This window comes from Geospiza fortis, unplaced genomic scaffold (assembly GCF_000277835.1).
Source record: "Geospiza fortis unplaced genomic scaffold, GeoFor_1.0 scaffold195, whole genome shotgun sequence".
Taxonomy (NCBI): Eukaryota; Metazoa; Chordata; class Aves; order Passeriformes; family Thraupidae; genus Geospiza; species Geospiza fortis.
Window position 1 is genome coordinate 2,879,472 of NW_005054324.1, and position 6,518 is coordinate 2,885,989.

The following is a 6,518-nucleotide window of genomic DNA, read 5'->3' on the forward strand; positions in this document are numbered from 1 at the left end:
TTTGATAACATGTCCTTTTTTTCCCTGTTAATAAACCACAAACTTGTTGAAGAACTGTCAAAAAATGAACCAGAAAATGCTCATATGAAATATGTTTGTACTGACTGAAAGAACTACAACCATAATGCATGCTGAAATTATTTGAAGCTGTGATCTCAGTTTACTTTTGTTGTTTTTCAGATTAGGCATGATAAAATAATACTGTAGAAAGGGGCATTTCCGTGCACTTACAACAAGCTGATTGTTAATGTTCCATGGTAGTTGTACAAATAACTTCCCTTTGAAAAATGCAGTATTTCTTACTCAAACACTCATTAGTGAACTAAAGGTGTTCAGTTAGTTCAATATTTACTATTGTTTTATCTTGCTTCCTAGGTACTGTTACAACTGCAATAAGTCATTGTACACCTGTTGTATCAGGAATCAGGATTTTTTTTAAAGTATTTTACACAACTTCATCTACACTATAAACTTCTAATGGCAAACATTTAAATAATCTTACAGCCAAACTGTGCACCACAAATTGCTATTCAGTCATTGCTCCTTTTGTTCACTGTTCTCTATTTCTCTGACACTTCATTGCCCACTCCACCATAACTGTATCATTTGGGGTTTCAAGGACACTGATGAATCAACAGTCCATTCTTCCATAGACAACTTGTCTACTTCTGTATTTTCAGAGCAAACTTCTTGTCACTGCCTGTTAACTGCTACAGGAGCAATCCTATTTGAATTAAAATTACCACAAATGTGTTTGGGGATCAGTTAACACTTGTCTCCAAATGTTCCTTTCTTACATCCTGCAGCATCCAGAGTATTAGCTACACTGGAAGACACTGAAATACATTCAGTAAAGATGATGGCTAAATTCTTTTTGTAATTATCTGTAAACTTGCATCTTAAAACTTGTTTGAAAATTTATATTGTGTGAAAAATATCCAATTACCTAAGAACAATGATAGAATAATGGATTGAGTCCCAAAGCTATAAAAATATAATTGATTTCAATTGGAATTTGCCTACATGGGCAGGCCTAAAAGCTAATATGAAGGCTTTACAAGTTAAGGCTTCTTGGCTTCACTTGCAAAAGACATTGATATTATCAGAAACCTTTCTGATAAAAAAGTGTAATTTTTTTTTATGACAGTACATTAGATGTATCATAATGCTTCTTATATTCATGACATACCATACATCATATACATCAAATATACACAGAATATGTGCATATCAATACATACATACATATATACATCAAAAACACTGGATCAGAAATAATTGCATGTCTGCAAAATAAAATACGCATATAAATCAAAACGCTCAGTGCATTAGATGCCATTACAGTAAATGATTAACACAGTTATTTAATAGTTTGAGTAGTGTATGTTTCAGTATAGTATTTGCTAGCATTCTACTGACCTGAAAATTTACAATAAAATACCCACTAAAAACTGAAACTTGCTGATGATACACTTTTTCTTGCACACAAATACTGGTCTTTCTCTCTACCTGTCAACAGTGAAGACTAGATAATAGACTATCATGCTACAGTATATACACCAAAATACAGCATCACATATTAAGACTAAACTGCAAGTAAAAAGAGTAGATAATGCCATTCATTACTCCTTTATCTTATCATTTACTTATTCTGAAATTAATGCAGTCTTAGTTAATTTGCAATTAACTTCCCATTTTGTTTTCAAATCAGAAGGATTTACTTATTGTAGACTGAGCTTCTGCATTTCTTTCAAACATCCATTACCCTGCACTGCTCTCTCTTCCACCCTGCAGCAGATCTGCTGAAGCTGGTAGGTTACATAAACTTTAATGGATTCAAAGGAGAGGCAGAACACATCAGAGTTTTTACTTGCATCCTACTTCTACACATGGTTACTCATACTTGGTTCCCACCTTTTGCCAAATATTTATTGATATAAAAACTGCCTTGATGTCAGCAAACTGCAACAACTTCTTTATGTCACGTGGTACTTCATGACTAGTTATATCAGCTAAATAATGCAAAGGGGCAGTTACTAAACCTACTTTAGTACAGACTACACACAACCCAGGAAACCTACTGACTCCATCAGGTCATGTGTCTTTTAAAAGCTCTTTATTCTCCTGTTCATAGGCTCTAGAAAGAACACACTACAGCAATACACTTGCATAACAGTTATACCCCTGAAGCAACTTGTATTTTCATTTTTAAAATGCAGCTTAAGAGATGATTTAGTATGATTTTTCAGAATTCCAGTCCTGTCTCCTATTTCCATATGTCACGTGCAAAACCATTAATTTATTCTGAAATTGGGAAATACAAATCTTTTTGGTGTTTTAGGTGATTTAAATGCTGTTTTGGTAGTGAATGACTGTTGATGACTGTGTAAAATGCATCTGTACTGTACATGAAATGTAATTATTTCTGTGTATCATACAAAGAAACCAAGGTTGTTGTTTTGACGATTTCGTTTGACAGTCATATATCGTATTTCAGAAGGCAGCATAATACACGTGTTATGCTGAATAAATAGACATTTGAGGAATATTTAAATAAAACATCTGCATGCTTGAATGGGTCAACTTGGTTTTGCAATAACTTATTCATGAAACTTTTTTTCTCCTCTAATAATTTGGAAGGAACATTTAATCTGAAGTCAGCAAATATCCTAAACAATAATTCCAGGCAAGATGTGAGTGTATCTAAACCATACTAGAGCCATCAAGACCAGGATGTCACAGCTCCACTGCAGAGTTGCCCTTCTCCTGAGGGACCAGCCTGCAGCAGCAGAGAAAATTGGAGCATTATTTCCAGCAGTATGAAGTCCACTGCTTTATCTGTACTTTAAAAAATGTTCCTTATGTACATCCAAAAACCAAACTGCTCTGTTGAACTTCTCATACCTGGTAACAAATTCTCTTGATAAAATATTAGTGCACAGAGAAGATCAAACTCCTTTTGTAGCCTAAGAGCAGTTAGCAACACACCATGGATCACTAATGAAGGGTAACCAGGTGCAGATCATGTTGATCAACCCTGGCACACCTGATGGCTGCCTCTGTGAGGAGCTCACTGCTCTGGGTGGTGGGGAAAGATAACAGGTAACACGTGTCTGTGAACCATCCCAGAGCATTTTTGAGAACAACTGTCCTCTTATAAAATAGCCACAGAAGGAAAACTGAAAACGTACACTTTACATTTTGAAGTTGTGGATATACTCTTGGTGGAAGCACCCTGGCTACCAAGAGAAGGCTGTCAGAGCAGAGAACCCAATGCAGCCTCAGCTGCTGCAGAGAGAAGGGGGCCTTCAGAGAGGAAGCTGATCTGGAGGAGGACAAATTACTGAAGCCACAGGATCATTAAATTTTGGGCAGAGAGCATGGTTAGGTTAGCTCTCTTTGCTGCACCTGAGGCCCACCAGGGCTTTATTTTACAACTGACTATGGGAATATTTTAGGACTATCACCTGTTCTAGAGGAGCCATCACCTGATGGGATATAAAAATGTGTGGCTAAAAGAGTAGGAGTGTCAGGAGTGAACACAGATTGGCAATGTCCAGAAGATACATGGAATTATCCAGCAGCTTAGTTTCTTGCCTGCCTATACCATCTAGTTGTCTACTTAACAGTATCTACGCACAAGGAATAACTGAAGTGGGGGAATGCTGAATAAAAAGGAAGTGGATTCTCAAAAGTTTAGGACATCACATTTTTTTAAACAGGAAGTAGTCAATCATACACAAGCTGGAAAGTTTTAGATACAATCTCACTTCAACAATAGCATTTCCCATGAATTAAATGCAATGCTTGTAGTGGGCTGACAACACTGGCAGGATGCCAGATGTCCACCAAAGCCACTCTATCTGTTCCCTTCTCAGCTGGGCAGGGAAGAGAAAATGTAACAGAGTAATATATCTTGGGTTCAGATATAGACAGGGAGAGATCACTCACTGACTGCTGTCATAGGAAAAACAGACTTCACTTGGTGCAATTTATTACCAATCAAATACAAATAGGGTAATAAAAAATGAAACATCTTTCCCCCATCCTTCCCTTTTTCCCAAGCTCAGCTTTATTCCTGAACTCTACCTCCTCCTCCTCAGAGGTGCATGGAGACAGGAAATGGGATCTGTGGTCAGTGTTTTCTGATGCTCCCTGCTCCCCCCAGGAAGGGCTCCTCACTCTCTACATGCTCCAGTATAGGGTCCCTTCCATGGGAGATGGTTCTCCACAAACATCTCCAAGGGGAATCCTTCCCATGGACTGCAGTTCTTCATGAACTGCTCCAGTGTATTTTCCCCCCAGGGTCACACACAGCTGCCATCAGACCTGCTCCAGTGTGGGTTCCTCTCTGCACAGGTCCTGCCAGGAGCCTGCTCCAGTGGGGGCTATGACAGCATCACAGCTTTCTTCAGGGTCACTCCTGCTCTGCTGTGGGGCTCCCCACGGGCTGCAGGTGGATCTCTGCTCCACCATGGACCTCCCTGGGCTGCAGGGACACAGCCTGCTGCACCATGGGCTGCACCACGGGCTGCAGAGGAGCCTCTGCTCGGGTGCCTGGAGCACCTCCTGCCCTTCCTCTTTCACTGACCTTAGTGTCTGCAGAGCAGTTCCTCCCACTCCTCTCTCCAGCTGCACTTGCTGTTGCCACAACTATTTTTTTTGCTTCTTCAATAGCTATCCCAGAGGTGTTACCCCTGTCACCGAAGGGCTCGGCTTTGGTCAGCAGAGGTTCTGTGCCGGAGCTGGTTGGCTCTGGCTGTGTCAGACGTAGGGGAAGTTTCTCAGCTTCTCACAGAAATCACCTCATAGCCTCCCCACTACTGTGCCATACAAAACCCCTTAGTGTTTCAATGTTGTAAGACTTTAATAATCTGTGTTTTTCTGCACAGTTTACAGAATCACAGAATATTCTGAGTTGGAAGGGGCACACAAGGACCAAGTCCAACCCTTAAGTGAATGGCCCATATGGGGATTGAGCTTGAAACTTTAGCATTATTAGCACCATGCTCTGAGACCAAATACAATGCTTTCACAATAAAAACTTTAAAAGCTATTTATAAATCCCTTCCTCCACCACACTTAACTATATAGTTGCTGTAACCAACAGCCTCTCTTCTTATTATTCATTCTTTATATATTGCCTTATATTCATATATGCTTTTACAAAATGAAAAGCTATAAAGAAGAAAATATAGCTCTTTCCTTCCAAAAATCTTGTCATACAACCTGTTGGCAGATGAATCAATACCAGGACCAGATCCAAGGACCAGAAATAGTGATCTTTGCCTCCTAAAAGTACGCTCAGCCCCACAGCAACAGGCACAGTCCCATGGACTTGGTACAGTCAGTGGGCTGAACACAAAACTTGGTGCTGGCAGGAAGTGACCCCTTTTCTGATACAGTGGCACTCCTTGAGTGCTCTCTGAAAAATGTTAAGGACCATCTCTGTAGTTGTTTGCTGCAACAAGAAAGATTTAGTTCATTACACTTCATGCTAGAGAACAAAAACTACACCATCCTTCTCCAAGTACTCCTGTAAAACTGAGGAAAAAAGAAAATAAGAGGAAGTAGTTTTCACTGCCTCAAGTATCTCTAAATGTTCCTGTCTTGCCAAGCAGCCTCTCTCCTACATAGATTGTAAAGCTCTACAGGAAAAGAGCAGGCTCACCACAGCCTAGCCAATTAATTTTAAGGCTCTTTGAAGAAGCCCTAGAAAAACAGGCACCTCATAGCCTGAGCAGTCAACGAAAAATCCTTGAAGTGTTCCAATTTACAGATGAGACCTATTTCTGCAAATGTGGTTAAATACTCAAAATAGAAATATTCTTTCCCAGAATGCAGACAGGCTCAGTCAGGATTTGGGTAGCTAAGCCCAAGTGAGGTTTTCCTGACTGCAAATGTTCATTGTTGTGGAGGTCCACAAACACTGCTTTGGGAGGCTGGCTCTGTGTCTAAGCAATCTCTCTGTTGTTAAAGAAACCTGACTACACCTGAAGGCAGTGCTTCCTCACACCCAGACAGCTTAAAACCAAATTACCTGGGCTCTAAGTATCTCTAAATCCCAATACAATCCCCAAGCTTGGCTTGCCCTGTTTGTTCCTTAATGAGCAGGTTAGAATATATCCAGGTTAGAAGATACACAGGCAACCCCCATGATAGTCTGAACAGTCCTTGTATGGAAAGACCAGGAATATTTGAAGCATGGCTAAGCATGGCTTCCACAGACACTCCTGGGGTAAAACTTTAAGGGCTGAGGTTTACTGGAAGAAGGAAATTTTATATTTCTTTTTCAATTACTTAAGTGAAATTCCCTACATTTCACAGTAATTCACTGCCAAATGTAGCTGTGTACACATAATCCATAATCAAGATTTCCCAATTTGCGGTTTGTACGGACTTTTTTTATTTTTGAACAGGGGCAAATGATGACAATGCACTCTGTAGCACCACGAGCACTGTGAAGCCTGGAGTTGCCCTGCACTCAAACTTTGTCAGACACCTGCTCCTCAGCAGGA